Below are 19813 nucleotides of genomic sequence, written 5' to 3'. Positions count from 1 at the left end.
AAATAATTCTGTGCAAGCCAAGAGGGCCAATGGCATCCTGGGCTGCATTAGGAATAGTGTGGCCAGCAGGAGCAGGGAAGTCATTGTGCCCTGTGCTCTGCATTGGTTAGGCTGCACCTTGAGTCCTGTGTCCAGTTCTGGGCCCCTCAGTTTAAGAAGGACATTGAGAGACTTGAAGGTGTCCAGAGAAGGGCAACAAGGCTGGGGAGAGGCCTTGAGCACAGCCCTGTGAGGAGAGGCTGAGGGAGCTGGGGTTGCTTAGCCTGGAGAAGAGGAGGCTCAGGGGAGACCTCATTGTCCTCTACAGCTACCTAAAAGGTGGTTGTAGCCAGGAGGGGGTTGGTCTCTTCTCCCAGGCAAGCAGCACGAGAACAAGAGGACACAGTCTCAAGCTGTGCCAGGGGAGGTTTAGGCTGGAGGTGAGGAGAAAGATCTTCACTGAGAGTCATTGGTCATTGGAATGTGCTGCCCAGGGAGGTGGTGGAGTCCCCATCCCTGGAGGTGTTCAAGAGGGGATTGGATGTGGTACTTGGTGCCATGGTTTAGTCATGAGGTCTGTGGTGACAGCTTGGACTGGATGATCCTCGAGGTCTCTTCCAGCCTTGGTGATACTGACACTGTAATTGCAATTGTAGAATGGGAAGGAAGGGCTATTCTAACAGTACTGAAGTCCATTCCTTGCCTTCTCCTGTTTAAATGATTTCAGTGGTGTAGTTATTTTAATCCTGCCTGTGTGAGGGAAATGTTCAGCTTCACTGCCAGGGATGATGTGAGGGACTGCAAGGATGGAGAGGGACTGTTTGCAAAGGCCTGTAGTGGTAGGACGAGGGGCGAGGGTTTGAAATCAGAGGAGATTTAGATTGGATGTTAGGAACAAGTTCTGCACTGTAAGAGGGGTGGAACCCTGCAGCAGATTGCTCAGGGAGGTATTTGAGGCCCTGTCCCTGGTGAGGCTTAACTAGGCTCTGAGCAACCTGATGTAGTGGAGGATGTCTCTGCTTACAGCAAGGGGTTTGGACTGGGTGACCTCAGCTGTCCCTTCCAACCCAAACCGTTCTGTGACTCCATGAGTGCTTAGAGTACATGGAGTTTGTAGCAGTAAATGACCTGTGAAGAGATTTTTTTCCTGAACCTGGTGACAGATCTTATTCATTGATGTGGGAGAGTCATGGAGTAGTGATTGGGTAGTAGTGGTTGCTTTCCAGAAGGATTTCAAGTTACAGATCTAGTTCTTTGCTGTCCCATGACCTGAAACTAACACCAGATCTCTCACTTTTTTTGCACATTGATACATTATTCACAACTGTGTAGAGAAAATTAGACTGGAGATGAGGAAGAAATTCTTGCCAGTGAGGGTGGTAAGACACTGGCACAGGTTGCCCAGGGAGGTTGTGGATGTCCCCTCCCTGGAGGTGTTCAAGGCCAGGCTGGATGGTGGGAGGTGTCCCTGCCCATGGCAGGGAGGTTGGAACTAGCTGATCTTCAAGGTCCCTTCCATCCTAAACCATTCTAGCATCTGAACCCCTTCTGACACAAGCAGAAGTAATTCAGGAGTTATCTTTTGTACTGGTTTTGGCAGTGTGGTCAGAGCTGTTGTGCTGAAGAATGACTTCTTTGTCTCCAGCCAGAGAGATAATACACACCTCTTGTATTAAAGCTCTGTTGTCTCCATCCCCTGTGCTGTTCCAAGCAGCCTCATGGACTGTGCTGTGCTGCTAATGAAACTTTTCCTTCTTGGTGTGCACAAAGCTGGGTCGTTTCCAAGCTTGTCTTCTGCATGTCTGAAACATCAAGCATCTTATGTTACTCTTTTGAAGCTGATATTCAACATGAAAAAATGTGTGTTCTAGGATCTGGGGAGGATTCCTCTGCTAATGTATGATGACAAACCTCAGCTGCAGATGGATGGAAATGGCTTCATGCAGATAGTTATGCCAGATAACAGATCACATTAAAGAGAAAGTAGCAACATTTAATTGCACCTTGAAAAACAGAGAGTGGGAAGAATTTGTTAGATTCTCTGGCAGCAACACTTCTGAAACAAGCAAGGAAGTCAAAGAAAAGCTATTCTCCACTGTGCATTGCATTAGAGCTTTTGGAAGCTGTTTAAAATGTTGCTTTTCTTACACAGATAGTGTCTGCAAGGATGCTTTGGGAGGGAGGGTCGGGAGAGGGACTTTTCATAAGAGTGTCAAGAGGCAGGACTAATGGTTTGAGGCTGAGGGAGAGTAGGGTTAGGCTGGATCTTAGGGGTAAGTTCTTCAGTAGGAGGATGGTGAGACTCTGGAATAGGCTGCCCGGGGAGGTTGTGGATGCCTCCTCCCTGGATATATTTAAAGACAGGTTGGATGAGGCCTTGAGCAACCTGGGCTAGTGGGAGGTGTCCCTGCCCGTGGCAGGGGGTTGGAACTAGATGGTCTTTGAGGTCCCTTCCAACCTGAACCATTCTATGCCTCTGTGAATCAACTGGCATCACTCTGAACTGCCAGGGAACATTGCATAAGGACTGTCAGCAACTGGTGTTCAGGAATACCCTTTGGCCTGTGCCTGAGCAGCACTTCAGACTGTGGAAACATCGAGGGTTCACCTTTTAAAGATGAAATGTGTCAGGAAGCCTCTTTGTTCTGATGCAAGTGAAGTGATCCATGTCTGTCTTGGAAGCTGAGCACAGGGGCTGCAATGAGACCTGACTGTTTGTGCCCCAGTGTGTTAGTGCATTACAAGTCATAGATATGCAACAAGTCTCTTGTGAGCGGAGTAAGCTTTTAACAGGAGGTACCTCAGCTTGAAACTGAAAGAATAACTTTAGGTTCAGTGTTGGCTTGGTGGAGATGTTGTGGTTTTCCCCTGGTGCTTTCTTGCTGTGTGGATATCTGCTGCAAGGGGCTGGGAGAGCAGCTGAGGAAACAGACTGACTATAGCCGGAAGACCAAAGGCAAACATGGGCCTACCAGCTCTGCAGAGTGAACTGGGAGGAGGAAGAGTTTGCTTTCTGCAGCCTTTATTTATTATAACCATAACTGCCTGGACTTTATAGAGGAGAGAAATGATTTCTTAGTTGGCAGCTTTCCTGAGTTTTGCCTCTTTATTGTGGTGCTTTCACCTTAAAGGAATTTCTGAGCTGCCTATCGGTTGTTCTGGAGGTGTGCTGCAGTGGCTCAGTGGTTTGTTTCATCTGAAATGACTTGGTCTTAGAAATAAACTGAAGCCAGACATCTTCCTCAGAGTGACTTTTATGCCTTTCCAATTATTGGAAGACATTTCAATGATGTGATTGCTTGAGTTTAAGAGAAATCTGCATTTGTGTTTGAAGTGAAGCTTGGTGTGGAAGAGTTCTGTTGTGGTGGGGTTTCCTCTGCAGAAAACAGTCTCTGGCACACCCATCTGTGACACTTGAGAGCCTGATTTCCATGCAGCACTGGCAGTGCTAAGAGCAGTATGGTGTCACAGGATGGCTTGGGTTGGAAGCAACCTTAAAAGTAATGGATAGAGCACTTCCTTTCTCAGAGTTAGAGAAACAGCATCCTCAAGCATTGCAGTGCTGGAGAGACTCGGAGTGCTTGTACCACAGCATCACTGTGCCTTGCTTGGCTCTCTAACAGCATGGATGGACCAAGCAGAAAAGAAGGCAGAAGGATTATGTTATACCATAGAATGGTTTGGGTTGGAAGGGACCTTAAAGATCATCTATTTCAACCCCCCCTGCCATGGGCAGGGACATCACCTACTAGAGCAGACTGCTCAAGGTCCTATCCAACTTGCCTTTCACAGTATCCACCAAGGTTGGAAGAGACCTCAAAGATCACCAAGTCCAACCTGTCACCACAGACCCCATGACTAGACCATGGCACCAAGTGCCACATCCAATCCCCTCTTGAACACTTCCAGGTTTGGTGCCTTTACAACTTCTCTGGGCAGCCTGTTCCAGTGCTTCACCACCCTCATGGGGAAGAATTTCTTCTCGGTGTCGAAAATGACTTCCTAATGTCTGAGTTTCTGCTTTGAACCACAGGAATTTCTGCTGAAGGGGCCAGCAAATCATGGAGGAGACAATCCAGTTGATATAATTCTCTTGGATTTTCAGAAGAGCTTAATCCAGAGGCATTTTGAAAACCACAGCAGGTACAGCATGGGAGAGTGTGTCCTGTCATGGAGAATAATAGGGCAAGAGAAAAATGAGCATGGAAGTAAATGCTCAGCTGTCACAGCAGAGGGATGGCACCTGTAGAATTTGGCAGCAGGCCCTGTGCTGAGGATCACCCCAGTTAATGGACTCAGACACGAAGTAGGCTGGGGGTAATGGTCCTCACCACTGCCACAGTAAAAGCCAGGCATGACTGAAGGGCTGCAGAAGGACCTGAAGTCTTTAATTACTGTTTGATAACAGCAAGTGGAACGCGGTGCAGATAAGTGTGAGCGGTGCACGTGTGAGGAAAACGAATCCAGGAAATTCTGCTCCTAAACTGACTTACCAGTCCTTAGAGAATCTTGGGATTATGATTAACAGAGCTCTGAAAACCTCAGCTCAGTGCTTGGCAGCTTTAAAATCCAAACAAGCTCCATGTGCAATGTTAGGGATTAAAAGGAAGGCAACAGCGAATGAAGCAAAGCATCGCAGAGCCAACCTGGAGATCTGAGGAGCAGCCACGTCTTGAAGACTGCAAAGTTTGCTCTGTTCATTTTCTAAGAGAGATGTTAGAGCTGGAGAAGACAGAGAAGGCAACAAGGATGACCAGAGGTGGGGAACTGCATCTGTAGAAGAGTAGTGCTTGAGTAAACAGGCACTGTGCTGCAGAGGAGAGATGTGTTTTAAAAGCCAGTAAATTAATCACAGAATTGTTTTGGTTGGAAAAGACTTTGAAAACCATCAAGTCCATCCTTGCCCTAACTCTACCACGTGTGGTGCTAAGCCATGGCCCCCAGGACCACATCTCTGCATCTTTTAAACTGCTCCAGGGATGGTGACTCCACCACTGGGCTGGGGAGCCTGGGTCGGGACTTGACAACCCTTCTGGGGAGGAAATCTTTCCTCGTGCGGTTAGTTCAGTTGGTAGAGCATGGGACTCTTAATCTCAGGGTCATGGCTTCAAGCCTGCAGTGGGCAGCAGTGTCCTTTATAGGTGGCTTGGATTAGTTGGTAGGTTGGACGCGATGATCTTGAAGGTCTCTTCCAACCTGGTCTATTCTATTCTCCTCTAAAGCTTCTCTGGTGCAACTTGAGGCCACTTCATCTTGTCCTGTCACTCGTTACCTGGGAGAAGAGACCAACCCTCACCTGGCTTCAGCCTCCTCTCAGGTAGTTGCAGAGAGCCAGGTCTCCCCTCAGCCTCCTTTCCTCCAGGCTGAACACCCCCAGCTCCCTCAGCTGCTCCTCACAAGACCTGTTCTCTAGATCCTTCACCACCTCAGTTGCCTTGGACCTGCTCCAGCACCCCAATACCTTAATTAAGGGCAGATTTCAAGTGCAAGGCTGACAAAGCCCATGTGTGTGTGTCTCACTTCTGCAGACACCCCTTAAATCCTCGCCAGCAATACACCCTTTAAATCACTTGCTGAACCTAGACTCGTGCCAGTGCCCTGTGATTGTTCGGGGGATGTGTTCATCTCCTTGACTTGCCCACATTCCTGGGAGGCCTTCCTGAGCCAGGGAGTTGCTTCACTCATGGGTTAATGAGGGATTTGTCCATGGGTCTTGTGATCTTAACAGGCTAAGATGTTAAATGAAGCTATCCCAGAACTGGGCAGTTGGGATTATGAATGTTGCCTTAATAGCAAGTTCCCGAAGCCAGCAGCAGAGCTCTTCCTCCTTCACTCTCCTGGTGTGTGTTTATACAACATGAAAGAGCTTTCTGTGGTAGCTGAGGAAATTTGCCTTTTTTTGGGCTTGGGGTAAGAATGTTCTGAAGTGGTTTCTGCAGTATTGTTTGTATTCCTTTGCTTTAGAAGCAGTAAACTTTGGCAAATGTGATAGCCATACCCAATTTAGATTTAAGATAATCCAATCTAGCTACAGCACTCTGAACGTTAAACTCTTTTTTGCTTTCCAGACTCATTCTTGTTAAAGAAAAAAAGCTTCCTGCTAGGGATGGTAATACAAGAGGAGAGATTTCTGACATCAAGATGAGCTATAGAAAATACAGTAATGTTTGTCCTGCAAAACTTGCCTGGGGAAATTTCAGACTACTCTTCCTTAATAGCCATTGTTCTAGAGTGTAATGAAGGTGAATCAGAGGCTGGGGCTTTGCTGCCTGCAGCTGGGAGGAGAAGATGTTGCTTTGTAATCCTAAAACAAAAGAAGTGGAAATGTACACCAAAGGGGAGAGGGCTCCTCAAGCCCTGAATTCTCCCAGCGCTGGAATAGAGAGTTTGGGTGGGAGTGGTGTCTGTGTATGAGGTGTCTGTATCCATCAGTCTGGGGAGAAGGACTTTGGGGTGTCAGGGCATGAAAAACTCATCATGAGCTGGCAATGTGTTGGCAGCTCAGAAGGCAACTGCATGCTGGGCTGCATCCAAAGCAGGGAGAGCAGCAATACAGGGAGGAGATTCTGCCCCTCTGCTCTGCTGACACCCCACCTATAGCACTGTGTCAGTTCTGGGGTCCCCAGCGCACAAAGGACATGGAACGGCTGGAGTGGGTCCAGAAGAGGGCCATGAAGGTAAGAGGACTGGAGAGCCTCTCTTACAGATACAGGCTGAGGGTGCTGGGGCTGTTCAGCCTTGAGAAGAGAAGGCTCCAGGGAGACCTTAGAGCAGCCTTCCAGTACCTGAAGGAGGCTACAGTAGAGCTGGAGAGGGAGTTTGTACAAAGGGCTTGTAGTGATAGGATGAGGGGCAATGGTCATGAGGGGTGTACCTGCCCATGTAGGGGAGCTGGAACTAGATGATCTTCAAGGTGCTTTCCAACCCAACCCATTCTATATGAATCTGATTCTGGCTGTAGTATGCAGGTACTGCTGTGGAATCCCCACACAGAAGCCTCTTTACAAAGAGAACCTTTGGACCCTTGGTGTAACACTTCTGTTCCTTCTTCCAAATCAGGGTTACATTGTGAGTAGTGAGGGTACCACAGGAGAGAATGTAAGTGAGGGTAGGACTTAGCTCTCCCTGCTTTCAACAGCAATTCTACCTAATGTCTGTAGAGAGCAAACAAGTTTGGGTAGGTTTCTGTTACTTAGAATAGAATAAACCAGGTTGGAAGAGACCTTCAAGATCATTGTGTCCAACCTATCACCCAACACCACCTAATCAACTAACCCATGGCACCAAGCACCCTGTCAAGTCTCCTCCTGAACACCTCCAGTGATGGTGACTCCACCACCTCCCCAGGCAGCACATTCCAATGGGCAATCACTCTCTCTGTGTAAAACTTCCTCCTCACCTCCAGCCTAAACCTCCCCTGGCGCAGCCTGAGACTGTGTCCTCTTGTTCTGGTGCTGGCTGCCTGGGAGAAGAGACCAACCTCTGCCTGTCTACAACCTCCCTTCAGGTAGTTGTAGAGAGCAATAAGGTCACCCCTGAGTCTCCTCCAGGCTAAGCAGCCCCAGCTCCCTCAGCCTCTCCTCACAGGGCTGTGTTCCAAGCCCCTCACCAACTTTGTTGCCCTTTCTTGTGTTTGTTGTGTGCCCTTTGTTGTGTTAGTGATTGATCTTTCCAGTTCTTGGAGTGTTTGGATGCTGTAGGCTTCAGGAGGAAAGCAAACCAATTATTTGCTGTTTCTTCCTGTTCTCTTTACTCGTGCACACTCTCTTTAAGGACAAGGGTTTGAGTTGGAAATGGACAGGACTTGGGGGTCTGCCTCGATGCAGGCTGACGGAATTGCTCTGTGTCATCCGTGGCAGCTGTAATCATTCACGTTCCAAATGCAGGGGGAAGCACACATTCTGTCTCCAGAAGGCATTTAGATTTCCTCCATATGACAGAGTATAAAGAGGAGCTTAAAAAAAATCAAATTCTTTTTATAGTTGTGCAAGTTTGTGAGGAAATCTCACCCTTTCGTGGGAAGTTTTATTAAGGCTAAAGGGAGGAGGGAGTGGACACCTTGTCTCAAAATAGACCCAGGCCAGTGCTGCTGTGTTTGACTCTGCTGTGTTCTCTTTGGGCTTTGATACCCACTTTTTGTATTCTCTTGGCTGTATTCATGAGTCATGGATGGAGCATTTCCTTTGTCAGAGTAAGAGAGAGCAGTGTCCCCAAGCATTGCAGTGCTAGAGAGACTCAGAAGAGTGCCTAAAGCTCAGCCTCACTGCCACTCTTCTTCACTTGGCTCGCTGTAACAGAATGGATGGACCAAGTGGAAGAGAAAGGGTAGGAGGAGTATTTCATATCATAGAGCCACAGAATGGTTTGGCAGAGACAACTTCTACTAGGCCAGGTTGCTTAAAGCCTCATCCAGCCTGGCCTTAAACACCTCCAGGGAGGGAGCAACCACAATGTCCTTGAGCAACCTATTCCAGAGTCCCACCACACTCATGCTGAAGAACTTCTTCCTAATATCCAGTCCAAACCTACTATCCCTCAGCTTAAAACCATTCCCTTGTCCTGTTGTTCAATACCCTTATGAAAAGTCCCTCTCCAGCCTTCCTGTAGGATCTCTTCAGGTATTAGAAGGCATCTCTGAAATGCCCCCAGGAGTCTTCTCTAGGCTGAACAGCCCCGGCTCCCTCAGCCTATCCTCGGGCATTTCTCATAGCAGTTTCTCATGGCTTTAGTTCTTTTTGGACCCGGAACAGTTTGCTTTAATTTAGCTGATTTCACCAGTTAGGAAAAAAATCTCTGAGGGTTTTCAGCTCTCCCTTGCAGGAAGCTGAGGCACTGCAGTTCTTGATACCAGAGCTTTAAGCCTATCTACATTTTCACTGCCCATTGCAGGATGAAATCGGAAACCTCCAAGTTGTTAGCTAACAAGAACAGGATGAAGCAGAGCTTGGTAGTGCAACACTGAATTCTTTTGAAGCTACCTAGATGCTGTAATTTCAAGTGTGCTCATACAATGGCTTCATTTATAACTGCCTCTAGTTTAAACATTGTCTTAAGTAGTCAGGCCCATTTTAAACAGCACTTTTATACTACCACAAAAGATAAAAGAAATATAAACATGCCCTTTCCTTCAGGTACTTAAGTCATGTGTGTGTTCTCTTGTTGGAAGGTCTGGAGAAGGGTCTTTAAGTGAAATATCCACTTCTGTTAAGTCACAGTTTTCCTTCATAGAATATAGTTGGAAGTTCTTCACTGTGAGAGTGGTGAAGCCCTGGAATGGGTTGTCCAGGGAGGTGCTTGGGGCCCCAGCCCTGGAGGTGTTTAAGCCCAGGCTGGCTGAGGCTCTGGCCAGGCTGATCTAGTGTGGGGTGTCCCTGCCCATGGCAGAGGGGTTGGAACTGGCTGATCCTTGTGGTCCCTTCCAACCCTGACTGATTCTATAGTTAGCAAAAGAGATCCCAGCTATGGAAGAAGCAAAAGTCAAGTGAAACACTGTCACTGAAGTGCCTTTGTCAGTGCTGTATGGCTGGCATGCAGCCTGTAGAGTTTGTAGAACAGAAAAACTGCTGTTAGGTCTGGCTTTACCTCAAATACTGGGGTCAGGTTTGGGCCTCTCACTGCAAGTACATTGGAATAGAATAGAATTAACCAGGTTGGAAGAGACCTTTGAGATCATCAAGTCCAACCTATCACCCAACACCATCTGATCAACTAAACCATGGCACCAAGTGCCTCATCCAGGCTCTTCCTAAACACCCCCAGCGATGGTGACTCCGCCACCTCCCTGGGCAGCACATTCCCAGGGCCAATCTCTCTTTGTATGAAGAACTTCTTCCTAACCTCCAGCCTGAACCTCCCCTGGCACAGCTTGAGACTGCGTCCTCTTGTTCTGGTGCTGGGTGCCTGGGAGAAGAGACCAACCCCCTCCCGGCTACAACCTCCCTGCAGGGAGTTGTAGAGAGCAAGAAAGTCTCCCCTGAGCCTCCTCTTCTCCAGGCTAACAATATTGAAGTGCTGAGTGTGTCCAGAGAAGGGCAATCAAGCTGGTGAAAGGTCTGGAGAACAGGGCTGGTGAGGAGGAGCTGGGGGTGTTTGGTGTGGAGAAAAGGAGACTGTGGGGAGACCTCGCTGCTCTCTGTAGCTCCCTGAAAGGAGGTTGCAGTGAGATGGGGGTTGGGCTCTTTTCCCCAGTATCAGGCTGTAGAATAAGAGGAAGTGGCCTGTAATTGTGCCAGGGGAGGGTTAGGTTGGAGATGAGGAAAAATCTCTTTGCTGCAAGAGCAGTCAGGGATTGGAACAGGCTGGCCAGGGAGGTTGTGGAGTCCCCTTCCCTGGAGGGGTTCAGGAAGCCTGAGGCCATGATTCAGTGGCCGTGGTGCTGTTAGGCGGTGACTGGACTGGGTGATCTTGGCCATCTTTGCCAAACGAACCTATGAAAACTCCTGTGTCATTTGTAAGGTGTGTTTGGTTTTCCTTCCTGTTTTGTTTTAACCCAAAGCCCAAGTTGTTTGTGTTGAGCCTCAATAGGTTTGATTACAAGAAGTGTTTGGATCAAAGCTGTGCCTCTCCCAGACCTTTGAGTAATTGGTGTTTTACAGGGACACGTTCCTCTGCCTAACGCTGTCACTGGGAGATTACTTTGGCTTCATTCAGCTGTAGATAATTCTGTCCTCTGGCAATGTAACCCTGAATGAATTCAAATAAAATATTCAAGCTACTTGCTTGTGATACCTCTGCTAAAAAAAACAAGCCCCCAACTGCCTCCATCAGGTTTTTATTGCTGCCATTTCCCCTGGTTATCTGTTTCCCGACTGTCGTCTTCCGTGGCACTTGCTCACAGCCCAGGAGCTTGCAGCCGTTCTGTTGGTGCAGCCAGGTCCATGCATTATGGTGACAGCACCCTCATGGCCCTATGGGGAGCACTCTACTCAATGACAGCTCCAGATAGAATAGAATAAACCAGGTTGGAAGAGACCTTCAAGATCATTGTGTCCAACCTATCATCCAACACCACCTAATCAACTAACCCATGGCACCAAGCACCCTATCAAGTCTCCTCCTGAACACCTCCAGGGATGGGGACTCCACTACCTCCCTGGGCAGCACATCCCAATGGCTAACAACTCTCTCTGTGTAGAACTTTTTCCTCACCTCCAGCCTAAACCTCCCCTGGCACAGCTTGAGACTGTGTCCTCTAGTTCTGGTGCTGTTTGCCTGGGAGAAGAGACCAACCTCTGCCTGGCTACAACCTCCCTTCAGGTAGTTGTAGAGAGCAATAAGGTCACCCCTGAGCCTCCTCTTCTCCAGGCTAAGCAGCCCCAGCTCTCTGTCCCTCCTCATAGGGCTTGTGTTCCAAGCCCCTCAGATGGGTCAGACAGACCCAGACCAGCCACGACTGCTGCTGTGATGGAGAAGGACCTACAAGAACAGGTTGAGGGAGTTGAGGTGGTTCAGTTTGGAGAAAGGAAAGCTCCAGGGAGACCTTAGAGTATCCTTCCAGTACCTGAAGGGGACTACAAGAGAGCTGGGGAGGGAGTTTTTACAAGGGTTTGTAGTGAGAGGATAAGAGGGAATGGATTGAAGCTTGAGGAGGGGAGATTGGGACTGGAGATAAGGAAGATTCTATCTAGTGGGGGTGATGGTGCAGGTTGCCCAGGGAGGCTGTGATGCCCCTTCCCTGGCAGTGTTCAAGGCTGTGTTGGATGGGACCTTGAGCAACCTGGGCTGGTGGGAGGTGTCCCTGCTCATGGGGGAGTTGTTGGAACTAAATGGTCTTTAAGGTTCAGTGCAAACCATTCTCTGATTCTGTGAATCTCCTGAAATGTCAGAGAATTGCTGTCAGTCTCCTAACCTCGGATTACTCTGGGAGGAAAACATCTTTCTTGGTGCCTACTAAACATACCCTATCATTTTATGGCCACATTGGCATGGGGATTATGAGTGCAATACCCCATCCAGCTGGTTAATAAATAATGGCAGTCTGTAGATAGAGCAGGGAGGGTGAACAAACAGGTTGTAGCTAATGTCATTAAGTATGTTCTGATAATTAGTGTCTGAAGGCATTAGAAAGCTGAGGGCTTTGTAGCACTACTCACTGTAACAGCAAAACAATGGCAGCTCCTGCCCCCCAAAGCACTGTGCTGGGAGATAAGTTTGTGAGTGTTGATAAACATTATTAGGATGCTGTAAAAAATGAGACACTCCATTAGTAGCTTGGAACTGGTGGTTTGTTAAGCAGGGAAGCAAATGGAAGCTCATGATAATTTTCATATCAAATCAGAAGTCTGAGTTGTTAAGATAGCTCAGGGGGCTGGAGCTCCTCTCCTATGAGTACAGCTGGGGTTGTTCAGCCTGGAGAAGAGAAGGCTCTGGGGAGACCTTAGAGCAGCCTTCCAATACCTGAAGGGGGCTGCAAGAAGAATAGAGTAGAATTAACCAGGTTGGAAAAGACCTCTGAGATCATAGAGTCCAACCTATCACCCAGCACCATCTGATCAACTAACCCATGGCACCAAGCACCCCAACCAGTCTTCTCCTAAACACCCCCAGTGATGGTGACTCCACCACCTCCCTGGGCAGCACATCCCAGTGGCCAATCTCTCTTTCTATGAAGAATTTCTTCCTAACATCCAGCTTAAACCTCCCCTGGCACAGCTTGAGACTGTGTCCTCTTGTTCTGGTGCTGCTTGCCTGGGAGAAGAGACCAACCCCCACCTGGCTACAACCTCCCTGCAGGGAGTTGGAGAGAGCAATGAGGTCTCCCCTGAGCCTCCTCTTCTGCAGGCTAAGCAACCCCAGCTCCCTCAGCCTCTCCTCCTAGGGCTTGTAGGAAGGCTGCAGAGGGACTGTTGCCAGAGGCCTGCAGTGATAGTGTGAGGGACAATGGTTTGGCATTAGAGATTTAGACTGAGTGCTAGGAACAAGCTCTGCAACTGAGGGTGGTGGAACTTTGGAACAGGTTGCCTGTGGAAGGAGTTGAGGCCCCCTCCCTGGAGGTATTCAAGGTGAAGCTCAACAAGGCTCTGAGCTGGTGGGGGATGTCCCTGCTGACTGCAGGGGTGTTGGGATGGATGACCTTTGGAGACCCTTCCGACCTGAGCCACTCTGTGATCTGCCTTTGACACACAGGGGGGCTTGCTGTGGGGGCTGTTCTGTTGTGGGGGTGGTGGGTTCTGTGTGTGTGGGTTTCAGGCACACAGAGTGAGCAGAAAACTCTGAATTTAAAGCCTGAACAGTTTTCTAGCTGCCTTTTTGATTGTATTTATTTTTTCCCCTCCATAATTCCCTTGATGTCTGGATGCTTTCCCATAGTTACTGGGAGTGATGATTGTGAGGAGAGTGCTGCCAGCTTAGAATATGGTAGAATGGATGCTTGCTTAATAGTGTTGAAAATCAGCCAAGATGGAGCTAATTATGGACTGAAGTGTTATGTTGCATGGGGTTATTTGTGAAATTCTTGGTTTATCGATGGGGCACATTCCTGTGGCATGAACTCTCACTCTAGTAATGATATATGATAACATATGGAGGCTGAAGGAGCTGGGCTTGTTCAGCCTGCAGAGGAGAAGGCTCCAGGGGGAGCTTCCAGTAACTGAAGGGAGCTACTGGAAGGCTGGAGAGGGACTTGCCATAAGGGTGTCTAGCAACAGAACAAGGGAGAATGGTTTGAAGCTGAGGCAGAATTGGTTTAAACTGGGTCTCAGGAAGAAATGGCTCAGGGTGAGAGTGGAACAGGCTGCTCAGGGTGGTTGTGGATGCCTTCTCCCTGGGTGTGTTCAAGGCCAGGTTGGATGGGCAGCTGAGTCTAGTGGAGAAGTGTCCCTGCCTTTGGTGGGGAGGTTGGAGTGGATGATCTCTGAGGTCCTTTCCAACCTGAGCCATTCTGTGGCGATTCATGAGATTCAATCTCGCTTCTAATGAAAGGTTAAGGGGTTGAGAAGACAAAGTCTATCAAGATGGAAACCTGGGACTTGTTTGGCAGATGAGTCCCTACTAGAGTTAGGTTAGCCATATCTCCATGGCTGTAATGAAAGGAATATTGGCATTTTCTGGTCTTGGGTCTGTTAGAATACAGCCATCAGAGAATCACAGAATGTGTGGAGTTGGAAGGGACCTCAGGATGTTGAGTCCAACCTCCCTGCCAGAGCAGGATCACCCAGGGCAAGTCACACAGGAGCACATCCAGATGGGTTTTGAGTCTCCAGAGAAGGAGACTCCACAACCTCTGGGTTGTGGGTTGTGCTCCAAGGCTCTGGCACCCTCACACCAAAGAACCTTCCCCTCATGTGGAGGTGGAACCTCCTGGGATCTGGCCTGTACCTGTTGTTCCTTGTCCTTTCACTGGGCACCACCACAAAGAGCCTGGCATCTTCATCCTGACACCCACATTGCTCAGATCCCCTCTCAGCTTTCTCTCCTCCAGACTAAACAGCCCCAGGGCTCTCAGTCTCTCTTCATAGCAGAGATGTTTCAGTCCCTTCAGCATCCTTGTAGCTCTCAGCTGGGCTCTCTCCAGCAGGTCCCTGTCTTTCTTGAGTTGGAGAGCCCAAAACTGGACACAGTATTGCAGGTGTGGTCTCACCAGGGCAGAGTAGAGGGGGAAGGAGAACCTCCATAGACCTGCTGGACAAATGTTTCCTGATGCACCTCAGGCTACCTTTGGCCCTCTTGGCCACAGGGCCACATTGCTGTTCCTTGGATAACTTACCACTAAACCCCAAACGTTGCTTAGAAAGGAATGGAGCTGGAATTGGAATCAAGCCTCTTTCTTGGTGCTCTGCATTTAGTTTCCAACATACATGTCTGTGTAAAGAACTGAAGCTGTGACTTGAGCTGATTTTGGAATCCCATCCAAGCTTCTACCATTTATCAGATGAATACCAGCTGGTGCAACTGCCAGCCAAAACTAGAGAAATAACCTCCTGGAGAGATGGAAATCCCTATTCATGAGACCATTGCAGGGAGCTTTGCTTTCCAGCAGGACTGGTTGAGCAGCATGTTCTGATCATTGGTGTAGTGCATGGTTTGCAGAGACAGATGGTCATTGTGTTTAGTGTCTGTGTATTAATGTTCTGTTGATAAAAGTATGAGTAAGTTGTTAATTCCCCTGGGAAAATAGAATGCAACTGTGGAGATCAGGGTGCATGTGACCTGGCCTAGGTTTGCTTTAGGAGGCTTCAGTTTCAATTAACTTTACAAAGCTGCTGTGGGTTTTTACTTGCTCAGATGCGAGGTCCACTTGCTCAGATGATGAGGGAAAAAGCTGCCTTTGTTTGCTCTGGCTGAATCAAAACCTGGTCTCTTTCAGCCCTGTAACTGGGAGCTTGCTCAGTGCTGATGTTGAATATTTTCAAAGAGAGGATGGGTGGGTTTGCATCTCGAGATACCTCACCAGACTCTGCAGACTTGCTGCTATGAAATCAAACCTCCTGGTGTCACATGGAGTTGTCAGGGTTGGAAGGCACCTCAGGGATCATCCAGCCCCTCAGTTTAGGAAAGATGTGGAGCTGCTGGAACGTGTCCAGAGAAGGGCAACAAAGCTGGGGAGGGGTCTGGAGCACAGCCCTGGGAGGAGAGGCTGAGGGAGCTGGGGTTGCTTAGCCTGGAGAAGAGGAGGCTCAGGGGAGACCTCATTGATGTCTACAGCTCCCTGCAGGGAGGTTGTAGCCAGGTGGGGGTTGGTCTCTTCTCCCAGGCAAGCAGCAGCAGAACAAGAGGACACAGTCTCAAGCTGTGCCAGGGGAGGTTTAGGCTGGACATTAGGAAGAAACTCTACACAGGAAGAGAGATTGGCCACTGGGATGTGCTGCCCAGGGAGGTGGTGGAGTCCCCATCCCTGGAGGTGTTTAGGAGAAGACTGGATGGGGTGCTTGGTGCCATGGTTTGGTTGATCAGATGGTGTTGGGTGAGAGGTTGGACTCGATCTTGAAGGTCTTTTCCAACTTGGTTTATTCTATTCCCAGCACCCCTGCTATGGGCAGGGACACCTCACACTAGATCAGGTTGCCCAGAGCCACATCCAGCCTGGCCTTAAAAACCTCCAGGGATGGGGCTTGAGTTGTTTAAACACCTGCCAAACAGTTCAAACTGGCTTTGTTGATGGGCTATGTTGCTCTTTATCATTTCATAGCACACCTCTTTCCAGCTGCAGTCAAGTGGCTGTGGAGGGCAGGTTTTAAGCCCTCTTTCTGTCATGGCTTTTAGCTTGACAGAACAACATTGCAGCTGGAACTTGTGCTGTTGTGCCTGGGAGGATTTGTTCCTTTTGTAGGTGTTGGTCTTCTGGGTTAGAACAATAGCAGGGTGAGCTAAAAACATTGCTAGTACTCCAAAGTGTTCTTCTGACCAGTTTCAGTAATTCTTAGGGTAATAAAAGCCCTTCCTGAGTTGGGTTTCATGCCTTTTGGTGCACTTAGGCACTAGGGTGTCCATATTCAGAAACTGAGTTTAACTTCTGGCCATCCTTCTGTCTTTAACAGGAGGGCAGAAAAGCTCTTTGTAAGCAGTTGTTTGAAGCTGGATGTGAAGGCTGTTAGAGGTGTGGGGAGTGTGCATGGTCTTGCTGTTTGGTGGTTGTTCAACAAGTTCTTCTGCAGTAGCATTAATAAAATTGGTGGGTTTGACAGTTATGGGACAAGAGGGAATGGGTTTGAGCTTGAGGAGGGCAGATTTATACTGGAGCTTAGGAAGAAATTCTTCACAGGAAGGGTGGTGAGGGACTGGAACAGGCTGTGGCTGCTCCCTCCCTGGAGGTGTTCAAGGCCAGGCTGGATGAGGCCTTGAGCAGCCTGGGCTGGTGAGAGGTGTCTCTGCCCATGACAGGAGGGAATAGAACTAGATGATCTTTATGGTCCCTTCCAACCAAACCACTGTATGGATTCTCTGCAAAGAGAAAAGTCAGAACCCCATAGCTATACCCAAGGTATTTGGGACTGCAAGCCTGCAGATTGCCAGCTTGGTGCCTGAGTTACTTAACTGCCTGAGCATGCCAAACCTTAATTCTTGCCTTCCTTCACTTGTTGTTTACTTGGCTTGATGGCATTAACTTGGACTTTGTAATAGCATGTCTTTGTTTTCTGATTGTGGAAATGACATCATGTCCTTTAATTCACTGCAGTGTGAGCAGCTTTGGCCATGCTGTGCTCATTCAGAAATGGCCTGAATCACTGAAAAGGTCCCAAACCCAAGTCTGGTTGAGAGGTATCCCTGCCCATGGCTGGGAGGTTGGAGTGGATGATGTTAAGGTCACTTCCAACCTAAGCCATTCTATGAAATGCAGAGACATCTCAGAAACTGTATGAAGGGGACTGCTTCTGCTAGGCTGGGTGAGGATGAATGATGTGATGGATGCACTGGAGCAGTACACAGAGGGCAGGAGATACTTGGTTAAATTGACACTCTGGGCTGGTGATTTGTTCAAAAGAAAAGCATCAATCAGAGTTACAGAATGGTTTGGGTTGGAAGGGACCTTCAAGATCATCCAGCTCCAGCTCCCTGCCATGGGCAGGGACACCTCCTGCTAGAGCAGGTTGCTCAAGGCCTCATCCAGCCTGGCTCTGAAGTCAACAGTTGGATGCAGTGTCAGGGTGTTTTCATGCTGGTTTGTGTCACAGAAGGCCTTTGTGAGGTTCTCAGTGTTTCCTATTAGATTGTGGTGTTCCTGACATAAATGACCTGATTCTGTTGACAAAAAGCCTTTCCTTAAGGATATTTCTAGGTCATGTTTCAGATCAGCAAACCTGGATGGCAGTTGGAAGTCATTAGCTGGCTTTTAGGGGCAGAAATCCCCATTGACAGTAATTGGCTTCTTCCCTGATGGCCCAAGGCAGAATGGCTCTGAAGAGTGAGCTCTGTAGCTGGTGGGAGAGTGTGAGGCAGTTGTGCTGTGGCTGTTTGGTTCTGTAAATGAGGGAGGTTCAGACTGGATAGAAGGAGGAAACTTTCTATGGTGAGAGTGGTGAGAGCCTGGCCCAGGTTGCCCAGAGAGGTGGGAGATGTCCCATCCTGGGAACCATCGTTGGTGAGGTGGTTTGGGGCTCTGAGCAGCCTGCTCTAGTTGCAGATGTCCCTGCTCACTGCAGGGGGTTGGACTGGATGATCTTGGAAGGTCCCTTCCAAGCTAAAGCTTCTACGATGTGTGCCCACCTTGTGCTTGGGGGGAGCAGAGGGAGCCAACAACAGTCAGTTACTTGTATGGGTTGTGAAGGTGAGTAAGAGTTAAGGAGTGTGGCCTTTGAGGCTGGTGAGAGGACTTGAGCACAAGCCCCATGAGGAGACGCTGAGGGAGTTGGGGTTGGTTAGCCAGGAGAAGAGGAGGCTCAGGGGAGACCTCATTGCTCTCTCCAACTCCCTGAAGGGAGGTTGTAGCCAGGTGGGGGTTGGTCTCTTCTCCCAGGCAGGCAGCACCAGAACAAGAGGACACAGTCTCAAGCTGCACCAGGGGAAGTTTAGGCTCAAGATGAGGAGAAAGTTCTTCCCAGAGAGAGTTGTTAGCCATTGGAATGTGCTGCCCAGGGAGGTAGTGGAGTCCCCATCCCTGGAGGTGTTCAAGAGGGGATTGGATGTGGCACTTGGTGCCATGGTCTGGTCATGAGGTCTGTGGTGCCAGGTTGGACTCGATGATCTTTGAGGTCTCTTCCAACCTTGGTGATTCTGTGGTTCTTTGCTCTGCCTAATGCAGGAGGACTGGCTTGGAAAACCCATCCTGATGGTAATCAAAAAGAAGTAGGAATAAAAAAAGTAGATGATTCCTTGCAGCCATACCACAGGACAGGTCTGAAACCTCCAAACTCTTTGAATATCTGGAGAACTCCTGACTGTGTGTTGCTTCTTATTGAAACACTCCATAATTGTGATTTATGTCTTTAATTAAGATGGAATAACTCTGGAATTGATTCACCACCACCCCCCTCAATTCCTCAACTGTTTGTATTTCAGTCTTGGAAATCTCTTTGTTGTGATACAACATGTCAGGATGTGTAACCTTCCTGCAGTTAAATGGTGGGATTTACAAATATAATTAGAGGGTTAAAGGCATTTAAGGAATAAAGGCACTTTAATGACATTCAGTTTTTATTGACAGCCCCCTAATATCTGCTGCATTCACAGGAAGACTTCTAATGCAATAATGCCAGCAGATGAAAGCTCTGCTGTGGAGAGGCTCAGTGCAGGGCAGATTCATGAGATGTGCTCTCTGAATGCAGATGGAAAGTTACTGAGCAAGTGATGGTCCTCAGCACTCACCCCCAGCTCACTCTGCACAAGCCACGTTCCCCTCCTTGCTTTGCAGGGTGTTGTGTGAAGAGAGATGGCAGCAAATAGAACAGAGTAGAATAGAACAAACCATGTTGGAGGAGACCTTCCAAGATCATCATGTCCAACCTATCATCCAACACCACCCAACCAACTAACCCATGGCACCAAGCACCCTATCAAGTCTCCTCCTGAACACCTCCAGTGATGGTGACTCCACCACCTTTAAAAGGAGGCATCTTGGGTTATTCAGCAGGTTGAGGGAGGTCCTCCTGCCCCTCTGCTCTGCCCTGGTGAGACCACATCAGAAGTATTGTGTCCAGTTGTGGCTTCTCCAGTTCAAGAAGGACAGGGAACTACTAGAGAGTGTCCAGTGGAGGCTGTGAGGGACTGGAACATCTGTCTGATGAGGGAAGGCTGAGAGCCCTGGGGCTGTTTAGCCTGGAGAAGAGCAGCCTGAGAGGGGATTTTCTTAGTGCTTGGCAAGAGCTAAAGGGCAGGGGCAAGAAGAAGAGGCCAGTCTCTTTTACCCTGTGATAGGGTGAGGGGCAGTGGGTACAAACAGAACACAGGAGGTTTCACTTAA

General features: G+C 48.7%; 1 protein-coding gene across 7 annotated transcripts in view; it reads left to right on the top strand.

The window, feature by feature from the left end:
• TANC2 (tetratricopeptide repeat, ankyrin repeat and coiled-coil containing 2) overlaps window positions 1-19813 on the top strand; it is a 296571-nt gene that overhangs the window by 23156 nt on the left and 253602 nt on the right. The gene's annotated exons all lie outside the window — the stretch shown is intronic.

This window comes from Melanerpes formicivorus, unplaced genomic scaffold (genome assembly GCF_026170545.1).
Source record: "Melanerpes formicivorus ecotype bairdi unplaced genomic scaffold, bMelFor1.0.p_v2 SCAF_100, whole genome shotgun sequence".
NCBI lineage: Eukaryota > Metazoa > Chordata > Aves > Piciformes > Picidae > Melanerpes > Melanerpes formicivorus.
The sequence above is the reverse complement of the archived record's forward strand: the minus strand, read 5'-3'. Positions and strand labels throughout refer to the sequence as shown.